This window comes from Balaenoptera acutorostrata, chromosome X (genome assembly GCF_949987535.1).
Source record: "Balaenoptera acutorostrata chromosome X, mBalAcu1.1, whole genome shotgun sequence".
Classification (NCBI taxonomy): domain Eukaryota; kingdom Metazoa; phylum Chordata; class Mammalia; order Artiodactyla; family Balaenopteridae; genus Balaenoptera; species Balaenoptera acutorostrata.
The window spans coordinates 33,270,602-33,289,639 of record NC_080085.1 but is presented as its reverse complement, the minus strand read 5'-3'; the positions used below and the strand labels follow the sequence as shown (position 1 = coordinate 33,289,639).

The following is a 19,038-nucleotide window of genomic DNA, read 5'->3' as shown; positions in this document are numbered from 1 at the left end:
AAGTCAGGATCTTCATTATTCCTCAGACACTGGATTTTCTTGCTTAAAAAGTCCATCAGCATATCCCCTCAGTCTTTTTCCTATTTGTAAATAAACTCAGCCCACCATACCTTTTTTTTAAAACCACTGATTCTCTCTTCATTGTCAAGTTTATCTCCCCTCTTCAGAAAATTTGCAGTTCTGATGGGAAACACACACCTTTACTGCTATAGGTTTTTATAAATGGCAGAGACCACCTAACAGCTGTTATATCATTAATCTTTGTCACAGGAACAAGAAGTTGCTCAGGAAAGAATAAAGACTGGTCCTAAGCGACCACGCTTAGCAAAGCTGTTACTTCTGATGTATGGCGCGGGTCTGGCTCAGACAATGGGCCTTCAGTTTGTGTCATTTCGACTGTGCTTATAAAGCCACAATTCTACGTCAAGCTGCTGCATGACAGACCCGCTGGAGCCTTTTGCAGTCCATGAAGGAAACCAAAGTCCAATAAGGACCAAGGCAAAAGAACTTTTACTATCAAAATGTTGCTGAATAGAGAATGGCTAAAAGGCCGTCTCCCATATTTTATTCAATCTAGGTACCGTAAGTTTTAGGGCTATACAGGTTAAAATGTTCTCAAGCCTACAAAGCATCATTGCATTTATCAGGGTTCTGCCCACGTTTGCAATGCTCTCTGTCTGCCACTCTGCCTCGGGGCACACTGGATGCTCCCTTTGGCACAGCGCTTGTCGCCTGTTGCGTTCTCTCTGTCTCTCTCTACTGGATGATCAGATGCAAAGACTGTGGTATCTCATCATTTTGGTATCCTTGGTTCTTGACTCTGAGCCCGAGGGGGCCTCTGGTAACTGATGAGCGAGTAAGTGCCAGGTGGACTGCCATGAAAAGCAGAGCCCCCCTCTCCTCTTTTCTTTATTCACCCCCTCCCTCCCTCTTCCCCTTCCTTCCACAGTTATTTCTTAAGCCCTTACTATAAGCAGGAAAGCCTGTTCTAGACGCTGGAGACACAACAGTGAACAAGATGACAAGACCTTTACTCTCATGAAGCCAACCTTCCGAAAAGGCAGACCTACACAGGAAGAGTACTAGCCAGAGTAACCAAAAAAAGAAAAAAATCACCTAAAGTTCGGCCTTGGCCTGACTGGATGAATCTGGGATCAAGGAACAATCTATTGGATTTTGGCCTTTCTCTGAAGACTCACACATCAAATTTTCCTACCTGATATCTGCCATTAGACTCACCCATTCCTTTTGAAATAACTAATGATTTCTTAAGTCATAACTTGCTCCTCTGATCTACACAACATTAGAAGGGCAAAATATAATCCAGGTTGTGGCCCCTTCAAATCTAGCATTTAATTTGGAAAAATAATCACATGAAGAGGAAGTTGTTCATTAATTAATTCTGCCAGTTAACATTACTGAGCTACTATTCCAGTGAGGCCCTCTAGTAGGTATTGTGGGGGAAACTCTAGAAAGCCTAGGACACATTTTTTTTCCTACAAGGAACTTACTATCCAGCACTGGAGATAGACATAGACAAAAGTCTACAATAGAGTGATTAAAGTTCATGAGCCCACCTCACACCGGTCAGAATGGCCATCATCAAAAAGTCTATGAATAATAAATGCTGGAGAGGGTGTGGAGAAAAGGGAACCCTCTTGCACTGTTGGTGGGAATGTAAATTGATACAGCCACTATGGAGAACAGTATGGAGGTTCCTTAAAAAGCTAAAAATAGTACTACCATACGATCTAGCAATCCCACTACTGGGCATATACCCTGAGAAAACCATAATTCCAAAAGAGTCATGTTCCACAATGTTCATTGCAGCTCTATTTACAATAGCCAGGACATGGAAGCAACCTAAGTGTCCATCGACAGATGAATGAATAAAGAAGATGTGGCACATATACACAATGGAGTATTAGTCACCCATAAAAAAGAATGAAATAATGCCATTTGCAGCAAGATGGATGGACCTAGAGATTATCACACTAAGTGAAGTAAGTCAGACAGAGAAAGACAAATATCATATGATATGACTTATATGTGGAATCTAAAAAAATGATATAAATGAGCTTATTGACAAAAGAGAAATAGACTCACTGACATAGAAAAAAACTTGTGGTTACCAAAGGGGAAAGGGGGGGAGGGATTAAATTGGGAATTTGGGATTAACAGATATATATTATTATATATAAAATAGATAAACAACAAAGATCTACTGTATAGCACAGGGAACTATATTCAATATCCTGTAATAACCTATAAGGGAAAAGAATCTGAAAAGGAATATATATATATATATATATATATATATATATATATATATGTAACTGAACCACTTTGCTGTACACTTGAAATACTGTAAATCCACTATAATTCAATTAAAAATTTTTTTTTTAATTAAAAAAATAGTTCGGGCTTCCCTGGTGGCGCAGTGGTTGAGAATCTGCCTGTCAATGCAGGGGACACGGGTTCAAGCCATGGTCTGGGAAGATCCCACATGCCGCGGAGCAACTGGGCCCGTGAGCCACAACTACTGAGCCTGCGCGTCTGGAGCCTGTGCTCCGCAACAAGAGAGGCCGCGACAGTGAGAGGCCCATGCACAGCGATGAAGAGTGGTCCCCGCTTGCCGCAACTAGAGAAAACCCTCGCACAGAAACGAAGACCCAACACAGCCAAAAATAAATAAATAAATAAATAAATTTATAAAAAAATAGTTCATGAACCCAGGCAGGGGTGGAAAGAAACAGTAATGCAGAATATTTAACACATCAGCTTCACTAAGACTTCATCTCCTCATTTTCCATCTGGTTGCTCAGAAACAATTACGTCATGGGTTCCAACTTAAGTTTCCCTTTATATTAGGTACCTATCTTTGCCTCTTGGGTTTACTCCTCCTTTCTGCCTAGAAATCCTAAAGACCCTATATTCCCATGCCTTCCCACCATCATTTCAGGGCTCAGCCTCGGGTCTTTCCTTAGCTGGACAGCACATTTCTCCTAAATGATTTCCTCCTCTGCATCCATTCGAATTGTTACCAAAATTTCATTTGCCACTGACAACATCTTACTCTCTCTGTACCTTTATCAGCACCAACTGATCTCACATTTAGTCTTACTCTATGTAATATCTTGCATCATCGGCCTCATATCAACCCCTCCATCCTGGCTTACTCTCAGAAACCTGCCAAGAGCCTCAAAGGGCATGAACTTAAGAGGAGTCTATCCTGGTCCCATCCCATAATTTCCTGGGAATATATCTGGCTCTTCACCTGAACTGAGGTCCTGTATGCCACTATTGGTCTTGAATCCATGTGACAGAGGCAGTTTTTGTGATAGGAAAAGGCAACTGGATTTTCAGGGTACATACTCATTTGAATGACTAAAATTCTCCCTATTTGACTTCTGTGCTGATAACTGAAAACTGGATTATTCTTTCCTCAGCTGAACATTTATTCATGTCTGCTGTCTCTCCCCGCCCCGCCTGCTTGTTTTTAACCCAGAAAAGGAAAATCAACTTTGGTTCTATGTGGTGCCCTCTTTCTTTTCATCCCTGATCCACAGCTCAGAATAGAGAATGAGTTTATAAAATATTTCAAAACTTCCCCGGTCATGCATCATGTCTGGGTGGTTTCCTCTTATCTCGCAGAAACACTGTGAAAAACAAAGAGAAACAGCACTTGTCGGGCCGGATAAAGACCAGTTATGCGTGCAGTTCTTTATCGCTGGGAACAGACAAGACCTACCCTTGGTTTTATTGATCAGCAAATAAAAAGGGGAAAAACAGTGTACATGAAAAGTGTGCAGAGGAGAGCACTGAAGAAGAGGGTACTGGTCCCCGCCCAACACACAGTACGTTAGGAAGAAAGGAGATGAGACGCGGGGCAGGGGCTGCTTCGTGTTCTCTCATTTGTCTGCCCTCTCAGACATCCCTCCAGGCCGCGCTCCCAGCACAGAGGAACACACGAGCGCACACACTTCCAAGAAGACGGCCTCCGTCTGTGCTGCTGAAACACTCTGAGGCCTTGGGAATGAGGAAATGGCATTTCCACTGGGGAAAAAAGTGACTGGGGATGGCAGAGAGCGGCTCCCTGCGCGTTAGGCCTTTATCAGAACAAACCCAAATTCCCTCTCCTGTATCTGTAGCACATAAGGCTATGCATGTGTTGATGTCTTGGATGGATTTGGTTTTTTTTTTTTAAAGTTTTTAAAATTATAGTTGATTGACAATGTTGTGTTAATTTCAGCTGTACAGCAAAGTGACTCAGTTATACACATATATACATTCTTTTTTTATATTCTTTTCCATTATGGTTTATCCCAGGATACTGAATACAGTTCCCTGTGCTGTACAGTAGGACCTTGCTGTTTATCCATCCTATATGTAATAGTTTGCATCTGCTAACCCCAAACTCCCAGTCCTTCCTCCCCCCCCCACGTTCCTCCTCCTTGGCAACCACAAGTCTGTTCTCTGTCTGTGAGTCTGTTTCGGTTCATTTGTGGTATATTTTATTTATTTATTTATTTATTTATTTTTTAAAAAATATTTATTTTTTTAACATCTTTATTGGAGTATAATTGCTTTACAATGTTGCGTTAGTTTCTGCTGTATAACAAAGTAAGTCAGCTATACATGTACATATATCCCCATATCTCCTCCCTCTTGCGTCTCCCTCCCACCCTCCCTTTCCCACCCGTCTAGGTGGTCACAAAGCACCGAGCTGATCTCCCTGTGCTATGCGGCTGCTTCCCACTAGCTATTTTACATTTGGTAGTGTATATATGTCCATGCCACTCTCTCCCTTCGTCCCGGCTTACCCTTGCCCCTCCCCGTGTCCTCAAGTCCATTCTCTACATCTGCATCTTTATTCCTGTCCTGCCCCTAGGTTCATCAGAACCATTTCTTTTTTTTATATTCCATATATATGTGTTAGCGTACGGTATTTGTTTTTCTCTTCCTGACTTATTTCACTCTGTATGACAGACTCTAGGTCCATCCACCTCACTAGATTCCACATATAAGTGATATCGTATGGTATTTGGATTTGGTTCTTTAAATAAAAATTTGTTTTTACACTGAATTGAAATAAATTAAGATATCTCAAAAATACAAAGCAAGTCTCTGGTGGTTTGGTGTAAATATTTTCATTAGTTTAATCGATTCCCTTCGCTGATCCTTGAACGGAGGTGTTTGCTGTGAAATAGTCCCATTGGGCTGGGCTCTGAGTATGAAGAGCTGAGAGAGCAATAAAGCCCATTCTATGTTTCCTGGCCCCGCCTAAAGGTTGTGTTCTGATGGAACCAACTCCCTGCTGAGGAGCGATGACCTTTGTTAAGGAAATGAATGAAATGGGCCAAGCCACAGAAAGCCTGCCTCTCCACAGACCCCTTTCCAGGGTTAAGTGTCCCGCCCACAGGCCCTCTGAAGTGGCAGTCTTTGCTAGCTTGATATCAACCACTGCCAGCATTAGCAAGCAACAGTCCAAAATGCCCAAAGCATGTGACTGCCCATCCAGATGGAATGCAGAAGGTCACTCCAATATCACGCCAAACACATATGTAACAGAGCAAGAATCTGACATTAACTTAGGTGATTTCCTCCAGCAATTTATTTCATCCACTCCTTTGCCCCGCCATTCTGGTGGTAGCACAAGCTTCTGCCTGAGAGAGAAAAAAGCCATTTGATGACCAATGAACATCAAAATGACTTTTTTAATGTTAACTTTCTAAAAAAATTTTATTGGAGTATAGTTGATTTACAGTGTTGTGTTACTTTCAGGTGTACAGCAAAGTGAATCAGTTATACGTATACATATATTCATTCTTTTGTTGAGACCCATGGAGATAATAGCTCTGAGGAAAAAAGGCTGTTGAGTTGTTAGAAACTGGGTATTTTAGTACTTAAAGTTGATAATACAAAAAACAGACTTGAAGGATATGTAGAGTCAGGATGGAGCTAAAGCTGTTCAAGGTGGAAAGAGGTGAAACCAGGAAACTGAAAGTCAGTGTGGAGTTCCTGCTCTCCTAGCTCCACTCCCTTGTGCTAAGCATTAGGAGAGATCCTATAATCCCCCGAAAAGGTTTGGGGATCTATAGGTAGTTAGGATGTGTGTCCCTCACTCCCACCTGGAACTGGGGAGATGGCAGCCTCAAAGATGTGGCTCTTGTCTCAGGGTCTTGGACCAGTAACAGAGATACCGCTGCACGGCATGTCCACAAGAGAGCCAGAGACAATTCTGAGTTTCCTGTGGGTACCATGGTGGAGCAGAAAAACATCCCATACCCTAAAGTAAATTTTTCTAAAAAAATTCACTACCCAAATTTAAAAGTTAGGGAAACTTTTTGGGTACAAAGTCAACATAAACATATGGTTAGAGTTTTACTTTTGAGGCCTGTTTGGGGCTTTGATTCAGTTGGAAGCCACTAGGTTACAGGTAAGAGCCAGGCCTTCCGGAAATCTCTGGAGTGGGTGGAGATGTACTTCAGGTGTTGAGAAGACAAAAACTCAGGGGAGCTGCTTTGATGCAGAAGAAGCTTAAAGAGATAAAGTAGGGCTAAGGGAAGGCTTTCAAATAGGAAACAGATCTTGATGAATCAGACAATTCATATTATGTGCCAGGCACTTTGAGAGAAGACATCATCTTAACAGCTGAATCATTTAAATAATGAAATATTTCGCATTTGTTTAAATTCTCAAAGTTATGATCTATAGGGGTAAGGTGGAGGGAGTGAATATTAAGGGCTTCACAGAGGGAGAGGGACATGAGCTTAAGCTTTGAAGGACAATTAGGAAGTGGATAAATGAAAGTGGCGGGGGGTGGGAGGGAGAGAGGGTATTTTAAGCTGTGGGATGATGGGGAAAACCCTGTGTATTAGGGCAATGCTTCTCACACTGCAATGTGCACACAAATCACCTGGTGCTCTTGTTAAAAATGCAGATTCTGATTCAGTAGGTCAGGGACGGGGCCAGGAGAATACAGTTCTAACAAGCTCCCAGGCGAGGCTGCTGCTGGTCCCAGGACCACACCTGAAGTAGCAAGCGATGGGATTATAGGCGCACAGAGGCTGGTTGCAGCAGAGGATTTCTCTTGGGAAGGGTGAGAACTTGGAAGGAACTGTAGGAAGTTCCCAAAGACATTCAAGGAAGCAAGAGCGGGCACCAGGCAAGAACACTGCATACCATAATTTCAATGATCGGATTACCCAGAAAAGAGAAGCAGCAACAATGGGAAATTCTCTTCCAATATGCCATGCGTAGGAAAAGTGTGTCTAAACCTGCAAAACTCAGTGGGGAGCTCTCTTAGCCAATGTGGCCAGGTTTATTTTCTTAATTAGTCTCCAAATGGGGCGCATGTGCTGGTGCAGAATGAGCAAGTCCCTTCCAGCTGGTTTTCCTGATGCTCCCTGACCATCATTATGCTGGGCGATGAGGAATCGGAAGGGGGTTGCTCTACTTAATGATTATTTTCCAGTCTTTTAGAGGGATTCAACAGAGAATTTCACTTATAAACACTTGGTCCCAGATACCATTTCAAAGTTGTTTCTTTTCCCTTCTCATGTCAAGAAACCGAAGCCAAGAAAACACTGGAAACTAGAAAAGAAAAACAGGTTTTACCCCATTCTTGCTGACTGACTGCTGGCTTGAAAGATTTATTTACAAGTACCTGGTAACCCAGTCTGCACCAAGTGTCACTAGATGATTTCCTGTTCTATTTCTTGCAAGACAGGAAAGGTCTCAGAGCCTGAGTTTCCTTATCTACAAAAGGTGGATCACAATGACTTGCCCCACCTACTTCCTCAGGTGATGGTGAGACTATTATTAAAAAAGCAGTTCCCATTTGGAATTAGCAGATGCAAACCAGTATGTATAGGATGGATAAACAACAAGGCCCTGCTATATAGCACAGGGAACTGTATTCAGTATCCTGTGATAAACCATAATGGAAAAGAATATGACAAAGAATGTATATATATGTATAACTGAATCACTTTGCTATACAGCAGAAATTCACACAACATTGTAAAACAACTATACTTCAATAAAAAAAAGAAATACTTTACTTTCTTGTTAACTTTTATATTGGCTTTCTATTGCTGCTTAAACTTGGTGGCCAGAAACAACATGAATTTAGTCTCTGACCACACCCCAAATCGATGACATCAGCCTCTCAGGGTGTGGGACATAGGCATCAGTATTTATGAAAACTCTCCAGGTGATTCCAGAGTGCGGTCAAGTTTGAGAATCACTGAGAAACTTCGCTTCACCACTTTCTAGCAGTGTGGATTCAGGCAAGTTACTTATACTTTCTAAGCCTCAGTTGACTCATTTGTAAAAAGTATCACTAATAAGACCTCCCTATCTCACTGGATTGTTATGAGGATTCCATATAAGACACTTAGCACAATTCCTGCCATGAAGCACGTGCGCAATGCAGTAAACTGGGGTTAAGGCAGACGTTGCAAGTCCAGCAGGGACTCAACCCCACCATTCAGCAGCACAGGCCTTGGAGGTCTGCGCTCAGAATCCCCCTCATAAAATAGCCCTGCTGTTGCTGCTCACCTCCCGCACCCCATCTTCCATCCAAGGACCAGCTTGTGTCAGCTTGCATTCCTAAGTCACCGTAACTTGTAAGTCATAGACTAGTAACGTATGGCTCTTCATGTCTGTGTATTTACTTTTCTTTCCTCATCACCACACTTTGGGCGTTTCACTGTCCCACTATCTCCAAACCACATTGCTTTGCTCTTTCAAAACTACTTCTCAAGTTTACCAGGTTTCTAGACAAGTCTCTGTCACTAACTTTGTTACTTTAGACCAATCACGTAACCTCTCTGGTCCTCAGTTTCCTCACCTGAAAAAACAAGGAGTTAAGCTGAGGTGGTCTTTAATGTGTCTTTCAGCAATAGTATCTTGTCATTTTGTGATTCAACACTTTACGGCAACCATTTACAAATCTATAAATACTTATTTGGGCATTAATTCTGGGACGTGGACGGGATGGTATGTTTCAGTGGTTTCATTTTGTACAGGCTAGGCAAAAAGCCCTTTGCAATGAGATTATAGCGCATGTTTAACTTGACCTCTATTCTAGGCATTTTATTTTATGAAGATGCATATTCTCCCATGTGATCCAGCAATCCCACCCCTGGGCATATATCCAGACAAAACTATAATTCAAAAAGATACATGCACTCCTATGTTCATAGCAGCACTATTCACAATAGCCAAGATATGGAAACAACCTAAATGTCCATGTACAGATGAATGGATAAAGCAGATGTGGTACATATATACAATGGAATATTACTCAGCCATAAAGAGAAACAAAATTGGGTTATTTGTAGTGAGGTGGATGGACCTAGAGATTATCATACTAAGTGAAGTAAGTCACACAGAGAAAGACAAATATCATATGATATCACTTATATGTGGAATCTAAAAAAATTATACAAATGAACTTATTTACAAAACAGAAGGAGACTCACTGACATAGAAAACAAACATGGTTACCAAAGGGAAAAGGGGGGGAGGGATAAATTGGGAATTTGGGATTAACAGATATATATTACTATATATAAAATAGACAAACAACAAGGACATACTGTATAGCACAGGGAACTATATTTATTATGCTGTGATAAACCATAATGGAAAAGAATATAAAAAAGAATGTATACATATGTATAACTGAATCACTTTGCTGTACAGCAGAAATTAACACATTGTAAATCAACTATACTTCAATTAAAAAAGTCATAACTTCTTACTGAAAAAAAAGATGCATACTCTCTTATGTGCTTTCTTCCTAGCAGAAAGCTTAGGGAACTAGAAGTTGTTTTGGCCTCTTGGCATTGGTTACTTGACTATCTGGAGTCTTTGTCTCCCGATGCCTCCAAAGTGAATGACTACGTTATTAAGGCCTGATGCGTAACTGACCATTTCACGTCAGACCCTCCTCTAAGCCACGGTTATGTCATTGCACTAGTCTCAAACCATGGTTCAACAGACATTTTTCAAGTGCTAGCTGTGTGCATGACACTGGGCTAGAGATTACAGGAATATAGAGGTGAGTAGTTGTGTATAGTCAGGTATCGAGTAAATGCCTTTCTTACTTGGAAAGGTCAATTCTGATTACATACTTATGGCTTATACTATTAGTTAGCCAGTCAACATCCATTCTCCCCTTATTCCTTGCTAACTGGGTCTCAATTTTATTAGGCCGACAACTGTGTTTAACTCCAGGTGATAGATAGTGAATATCAGCTTCAGCCAGTCATGTCAATCCTATTGTTCCTTGCCAGATATTCAGTTCTCAGCCTTCCTTGAAGCTCGAGTTGGCTATGTGACCTCACTTTGATCAATGGAGAAATCTGCTGAGGTGGGAGCTTCTTGGAAAGCTTTTGATTTCATGATACATGGAAATAAACTGGACAGACTTGGCTGTTACCTGCCTTTCCTCTTTTTGGTGCCTTGAATGTTTATGTGAGGCCTGGAGCTGTAGCAGCCATTTTACATCCTGAGGTAATAAGCTTGTGGATGACACCAACATTCACAGAATGATAGAGGAAAAAGATCTTGGGGGTTGTGGACGTCGTTGGGCATCTGTACCACAACTAGGAGCACCTATCTCCAGACCCTTGTTATGAGAGAAAAAGTATTTCCTTTTTTAAAGTCACTGTTCATTGGATTACTTACAAACTCGCATCAACTGGGCAGCTGTAAAGTGCCAACCTAACAGCACTGCTAGCATTCATTTCCCTGTAAAGCAATTTTTGCCCACATATTTCTCTGTTTCCATGGAAACCTCTAGCTCCGGAGCTCTTTAAAGTGAGGCTGACTGCCTGAGTGGACAAATTCAAATGCAGTTTTCAGTGCTGGCTGTACTGACAAGGTTGTGATTGATTTTTCTTAAGTGCTATCCTAGAGCCCAGAGACAAAGCCTGGCAAACACACTGTCACCTTGCTGCCATCGCCCTGGGTGACCTTCCTACTCCTTCCACTTATCTTGCTCCAGGTCAGGGACAAGGGACACTCTCCAATCTGCCCCCAGGATAGTAGATCCTCCAATCCTCAAAGTCGACTTGGGGAGACAGAGAGGAGACTTGCGGAAGCCTCAGCAACAAGTGCTGTGAAGCAATCTTCTTCTTTACCAGGAACCACTGTCACCTCAACTTAAGTGACAGTATTATGTACTACCTGCCCTGTCACTTGAGAGAGCTAGTCACGAAAATGGTCCTAGAAGAACAATATCTGAGCCATTTGTGACATTTTAAGGCTCAATAACTCTTTCATCTAGATATTTTCGACAAAATAAGCTAGGAGGGTTTCTTTGCCATGGGCCTGTGGGATTGATGGGTGCCCTGAAGGTCACAAGTGGGGGAGAGAAGGCAGAGACTCTTTAAAACGGCTTACATCTTTTTGTCTTCTTTTTTCCCCTAATACCTTAAAATACATTTTAATAAATGTGTTCCTGGGGGGTGGGATGAAATGGGAGATTGGGATTGACATATATACACTACTATGTATAAAATAGATAACTAATGAGAACCTACTGTATAGCACAGGGAACTCTACTCAATGCTCTGTGATGACCTAAATGGGAAGGAAATCCAAAAAAGAGGGCATATATGTATGGCCGATTCACTTTGCTGCACAGCAGAAACTGACACAGCAGTGTAACGCCAACTATACTCCAATTAAAAAAAAAAAAGTGTTCCTTGGGGCTAAAGGAAGCTAAGGCCCTGAATAGTACCTTCTCTGCATGCAAAATAAAACCTAAACCTATTGCAGGGGTGGGGAGGACTGGGTGACCGTGGCTGGGAAATTTGGAATTTCTGGCTTTGTCATTATATGGCCCTGAACGAGTGATGTAACCTCTTTGCCTTCACAGTCTTCATTGGTAAAATGAGATAGGTGACCAAGTAACTTCCTGAGACCTTTCTGGTTCATGATGGTTTATAAGCATGTATCTAACTTTCCTTCCTCCTCTTGTATTCATTGAGGCATTGGAGGGAATCCTCTGTGTGATCCTGTCCAAAGTAGTTTCGTTATGGTGACACCGTGCTTTCAGGTACTTCGAAGGGAAAATGATTCTGGTTTTTTGTTTTCTGGTTTCTTTTCGGAAACAGTTGTAGCCAGGGGTCTTTAGGAGAGCTAGCTTCTAAGATTCCGAAAGAATCGCTTTCTATATAAACAACATATCCAAAAAGGAGATTTGAGGTGACCTGGGCATGCAGGTATGCTGAAGGGAGTGGCCACCCCCCACCCTCCCCGCACCCCGCCCCATTAGGGACCAGGCAGCCAGGATGAACAAAAGCGTCTCTGTGGCTGCTTTCAATTTTCATTTTAGGCCGAGGGGAAGGAGGAGAAGAGAGGGTCTCAGGAGGAGCTGGCTCTGTGGCTGAAGAGGAGAGAAGAGTGAAGTAAATTGACACCTTTGCTCTGTTAAGGACAGGAAACTCCCCAAAGCCGCTTCCTTAGATTTCAGTATCCACAAGTTCCACGTGGTTGCTGTGGAATGAACACAGCTAGGGAGGCTTCGTCCTGGTCCTAACAAAGGCTGGGGTGAACCACCGGGTTATATAACCAGTACTAAGCAAAGCAGGATTTACAGCCTTGTAAGTTAGTGACTAAGGTCTTTGTCTTATATAAGGTTTATCCTGTAAATGTTAATCGAGCCCTACTATGGCTCACTCAGAGAACATCTGTCAACAAAAGAGAGAAAAACCTCTGCCATTGTGGAGATGACATTCCAGTCTGAATAAATTCATATTATGCTCCATATTTTATTGCCCCCAATATGCCTTATGCGGCCACTTTCCATAATTTGTTATTATTTTAATGGGGCTGTCTTCATAAAGAAATCAATGTTAAGTAAATTGTGTGCCACATCTCAGGTTGCCTAGGGAAAATTTAACAGGAGATGAAATCCATTCACAGGCTCCGATGTTCAACTGAGGGTAATCACCAAAAGTGTAAGGATGTACATAGGAGAGAAATGGCCAGCTGGCCAGTTGCTATAGCAGATGATTACATGGAAAGGTTTAAAAACAGAGCTCCCAGTCTATACAAAGATTTTATAGGAGGTAGGACTGAACACTCACCTTTTTTTAAAAAAAAGCTCCACTCAGGATGCTGGGACACAGACATTGCTTTACATTGCAAATCCAGCATGATTTAGTATTGCAAATAGCACAGGTGGTTGGAACAAGGAACTCAGCTTAATCTTATGTGGTTCATGTAAGCTGTGCTGTTGCTATTCCTGGTCACGGACTAGACTCTTAATTATAAGCTTGATGCCAGGAACCATCTCTATAAATATGCTTCATGAGTTGTAACACAAAATACTACTGACCATTTACCAATTTTTCAAAAGCACGCATCTCCATGATACTGAGAGAGGAGCCCCATATTTAATAGGTAAAGGGGGAGATACATTAAATACATAATTAGTTATGAAGAGGCACTTACAAAATAAGGTCTCCCAACTACACGATGACGGAACAACTCCAAACAAAGCTGATCCACGTGATAAATGCATGTGAGATAAATAGATTTACTGTGAAAGATGTATAATTTGGACTTCTACTACAGTACATCAGCGTCCAGAGGAAAGAAGTACCTAGGTCCACTAGTATAAGAATGTCCACAGCAGCTTAATTCATAAGCTTTATTCATAAGACCTGGAAACATCCTAAATGTCCATCGACAGGAGAATGAATAAATTTGGAATATTCACACATGGAATACTACTCAACAATAAAGAGAACAAATTACTGATACATACAACAGGGATTGGATCTCATGAACATGCCGAACTAAAGGAGCCAGGCACAAAGGAGTACTTGCTATATGATTCCATTTATGTGAACTTCAGGAATAGGCAAACTCAAACTATGGTGACAGAGGTCAGAAGAGTGGTGACCTCCAGTATCTTTTATAAAAAATTAATTAATTTATTTATTATTTATTTTTGGCTGTGTTGGGTCTTTGTTGCTGTGCACAGGCTTTCTTTAGTTGCGGCAAGCTGTGGCTTCTCTTGTTGCAGAGCACAGGCTCTAGGCGAACAGGCTCAGTAGTTGTGGCTCGTGGGCTCTAGAGCGCAGGCTCAGTAGTTGTGGTGCACGGGCTTGGTTGCTCCGCGGCATGTGGGATCTTCCCGGACCAGGGATCAAACCCGTGTCCCCTGCATTGGCAGGCAGATTCTTAACCTCTGCGCCACCAGGGAAGTCCCTCCTCCGGTATCTTTTGTGTGTGTGTGTGAGGCAAGTGGTACTAACTGGGATAAAGGGACTTTCTGGAATGATGGAAATGTTCTTTTTCTTAATCTGGGTAATAAATATATGAGTCACAGTGAAATCATTGAACTATGCGGTTAAGATTCATACATTTTGCTATATGTAAACTATACTTCAATTTTAAAAAGCAAAATAAATCAAGGTATTGAACAGCTTATCTATCAAATGATAGAACAAATGGTTTAGCTGTTCATTAACACATTTTGTCTGAATGTCAAGGTCCTTTGGTCGGAAGACACCAACTTTGCTAGGTATCCTGAAGAAGGGCCTTCCTAAATCTTGTGTGAAATTAAAAAAAAAAAAAGGTGGGCTCCCTTCCGGGCAGATGAATTGCATAAAGTGGCACATTACCTCTGGGCTGATGCAGCCCCAGGCCAAGGCTTAGTGACCAAAAACACTGAGGCTGGATTTCACTTCCCTTGCCCTTTTGGCCAGGTGCCCTTGTGCAGGGCACAACCCTGCCAATCACATAGGGCTGCCCAGTTCTCTGGAAGGAAGCTAGGGATCTGAGGGCAGCCAGGCCTGAGAAGGGAGTCACACTGGAAGCCAGAAAGCTGCCAGATCCCAGGCAGTGTTCTCTCTTTTGGTGACACTGGTCTCTGCCTCTCTCTTTCACCTTCTACAGACCCATTTTCTCTCCTTCTCTACGGCTGAAGGTGACCTCCATCACACCATGATACACACCAGCTTCCAAGTCTTATAGTGTCCCTCAGGTTTAGTTACACTTCAGGATCATCTAGAACCACTGAAACCTAATTTCAAATCCCTGAGAGAGAATCTGATTGGCTCAGCCTCGGTCAGGTGCATTCACCCCAACTGCATCATTATGGGTGCAAAAATCCACCCAGAGAGGGAGGAGGATGGTGTTTCACAAAGAACTGTGATTATTTTGAGCTAGGCAGACTTCCCTAAAAGGGTCTACTACACTCTTAAACTACTAGAAAATCCGACTTCCAGTGGCTTAATCAAATAAAAGGTTATTTTCGCACATTAAAGAAAGTCTAGAAGTGGCTGACTGCTGATAATGTTTACTGGTTTGTGATGTCACAGCCAGGATGTCACAATTCTCTCTTCCTTCCCTCATAGGCACAAAATGGCTGCTGTAACTCCAGGCGTCATGTTTATATTCAAGGCAGGAAGAAATGGGGAAGCCAGCACCAGTCATGCCCATTTTCTCAGGAAAGCAAAAGGTTTCCCCGAACTTCCGAGCAGAGTTATATTGACATGTTATTAGCTAGTACTGTTTGACATAGCCACCCTGACAGAGAAGTTGGAAAACCAAATAATTATCCGAGAACATTGCTATGCCAAACAAGATTAGGCTTTTGTTAGTGGAAAATGAATATCTGGCAGGCAGCAGTGTCTGGCACCAGAAAGAACTATAGGAATCCACATTCTCTGAAAAATTTATGTTAGCCATTCATGATCATGTCTGAACACAGGTGATGGAAAGCACACTTAATTCCTTTTAAAAAAAATTCACTGCTTCTCACCACACGCTGAGCCACTCGATTTTGCACTCCACCACCTAGGATCCTTCGGCTAGGATTGGCATTCTCTCTCAAAAGCTGTCAAGGCAGGTAATTGGTCAAGGCAGGTTTATCAGCTCCCAGTCTAACGGTTCAAGCGCTACACAAATGCCTTTTCGACACCAAAAGACAATACAGGATTATAGGAAGCATGATTAAAGGAGCTCTGCTTTCTCTAATTATACTGCTATTTCAGAAGTGATCTCAAAGATAATTATTTCAATATATGCAAATAGATCCTACTGTTTTAAATCTGTTCCTTAGTGTGAAACAGGTGTAGGAGTTGAGGTGAGAGTGAGTAGCCAACCGCAGGCAGGCTCACCTTTCAAAGGAATGGGTGGGACTAGATGACTTCTACGAGTCCCTACATGCCTGATATTACGCTTTCTAAACAGTCGGCAATCACAGTCTCTCCAAACCACTAGGGACATTTCCAAGAATCAAGTGTAGATTAGCGTTACCTTTCCACCAACAGACAATGTATTCTATGAGGTGAGAAAAGGGGCATGGGAAAAGACAGAATGTACCTACCCACATGGCGAGTGGAGAAATTCAAATCTTCTAGCTGATTTTCACATACAAATAGAATTGTGTTCAAAGACAACGACATTGCTTTTTATGTTTAAATATTGTACTTATCATATATACATTTAATGACAAAATTGGGGGAGAACCATGTTAATCATGGGGGGGAATCTTGTTTAGATATTTGTTCATAAAACCTACATTCATGTTATTGCATACTTATATATGTTAATCTTGTTCTTACTTCAACTCATATCCTAACTTCAAAGTTTAAGGAAAAGAATAAACTTTGGGGATCCATTTATAAACCAATATGAAGAGGAATTCTAAACCTCTACAGTTGGAAACTGAAGTAATTATCTGTGATTCCCCGGGCAAATCACTTTTGCTGTCTGGATCTCAGTTTTTTCATCCATGAAATGGAGACATGAAAGGACCTTAAAAGCCCTTTCTTGCTCTAAATTTCCAGGTTTCTATCATTTCGTTAAAGAAATTTACCAAGGTCAGAGTTTGCTCTGGTGGCTTCACTTCAAGTTCCCAAGGTCCCCATGCTGCCCTGAGTCTGACATCTCTTCATTTAATTCTGTGAAGTTCCCCAGGATTCTGTTAATAAAACCCCTTTTTAATTTTATTTTTGTAAATGTTCAGTATAGAATTCCAAAGGATTATAAGAATGATGCAAAATTTCCCATATACCATTTACCCATAGTCATCTTTTGTTAACATTTTGTCACATTGGCTTTATCATTGCTTATTTTCGAAGGGGGAATTTTAGAGTAAGTTGCAGACAGGATGCCCCTTTACCCCCAAATACTTCAGTGTATATTTCTTACAAACAAGGACATCCTCTTACCTAACTACAGTGTAATTATCAAAAACCAGGAAATTCAACATTGATACAAATATTTATTGTGTAATCTATAGTCCATATTTAAAATTTTCCAATAATCCCACTAATGCCCCTGAAAGATATATATATATATACACACACACATACATATACATATATGCGTGTGTGTGTGTGTGTGTGTGTGTGTTTTCTGTTACAGAACCCAATCCAGAATCACACATTGCATTTAGTTGTCATGCCCTTTAGACTTCATTAATCTAGAACAGACCCTCAGCCTTTCTTTGTCTTTCTTGACTTTGACATCTTGGAAGAGTACGGGCAATTTATTTTATAGGACGCCCCTCCATCTGGATGTGTACAGTGTTCCTCATGATTAGATTCAAGTTATGTATTTGGGGCAGAAAGCTCCCAGAAGTGATGTCATGATATTTGATCCATACTGGTGCCCACCTCCACCCTTTTAGAATTAAGCTACTTCAACTTGAATTTCCATCGTCTGAGACTTTTTAAGTTACGACTAATTTAAGGCTTGAGTTGCTGAACACACACAAGCTCTTTTAATACTGTCTCAACAGTAAGGTGTGTCACCACTTAGGCCTGGCTACATCCCAGCTGGACAGGACCAGAACTTAGGCATCTGGGCCAAAGAAGACCAGCTGTTAAAGAGACTCCGGGAGTCATGTGAGTCAGCTAAGTCGGTGGAGAGCAGACAGGTACAGGTCCAGGAAGTCGGAGTCCACGAGGTCAAAGTCGGCAAGCGCCAGTCAACAAGGAACGTAAACACTGATTGCAGGGCAGGGATTATGGGCTCATTGCCTGGCATTATAAAGCTGATGGGTGGAGCTGGCCCTGGGCCCATGGGTGTTAGTCACAGACCTCAGATGAGGGCAGGAGTAAGGTGTTCCTGCCCATGGCAGCTTCTGAGGTGCCCGCACTCTCTCACGTATCTCAGGCTGGGCATTACCGTGTGAGTCCCCTTACTCCAGACCAACGCCTCTCGCATTTGAACATGCATCTGGATTCCCTGCGGATCTTGTGAACGTGCAGAGTCAGATTCAGTAGGTCTGGAGGGAGGCCTGAATTTTGTGCATTTCTAACAAGTTCACAGGTGATGCCGGTGGTGCTGGTTCAGACCATACTTGGAGTTCCAGAACTGTCGGAGAAGACTGTTGCTGGCTGTGGCAGAAATGGAGGTGCCAACACGACCACACGTACCTTGGAGTCATCATTATTGTGAGATTCCCCTCTACTCTAAATACCATCACACAGAAGCTTCTTTGAGTCTACTGATTCAGAATTCACTGAATACCCTACTGAGTCATTGAAATCCAAAACGTGACTCCCAAAAGACAGAGAGGTGAAAAAGGAGAAGACGACATATTTGGCACCCTGCCAAGACAGAAATAAAGTGGAACTCCATAAACGTTAAGCAGTGAACAGTGGCTTTATAAAAAATAAATTCACATGAAATCTCCTTTTGATGGCCCTGGAAACATGTGTGTCCTGAGAAAGGGTGGCTCCCGCCCCTGGCAGGGGCCAGTGCTGGCTTTGCAGCAATCCTCACTTTTTCCACACAAAATTATAGTCTACCTCCATAACATAACAAACCTGGTGACTCAGGTTAATTTCCTTTTAGCAAGCACCTCTAAATAGGCCTGTCACAGCCTTCCCATAATACTCCCAGATGTTCTAAAACTGAGAAGGTTAGAATTGAAGTAGCAAGGGCATTACTCACAGGACACAAGAACCTGCTTATTATTAACAAATCAATAAGTGGTGCTGGGAAAACTGGACAGGTACATGTAAAAGTATGAAATTAGAACACTCCCTA

The 19,038-nt window shown here is 42.0% G+C and overlaps 1 protein-coding gene across 1 annotated transcript in view; it reads right to left on the bottom strand.

The window, feature by feature from the left end:
* Positions 1–19,038, bottom strand: part of LANCL3 (LanC like family member 3) — a 73,082-nt gene that overhangs the window by 17,542 nt on the left and 36,502 nt on the right. The gene's annotated exons all lie outside the window — the stretch shown is intronic.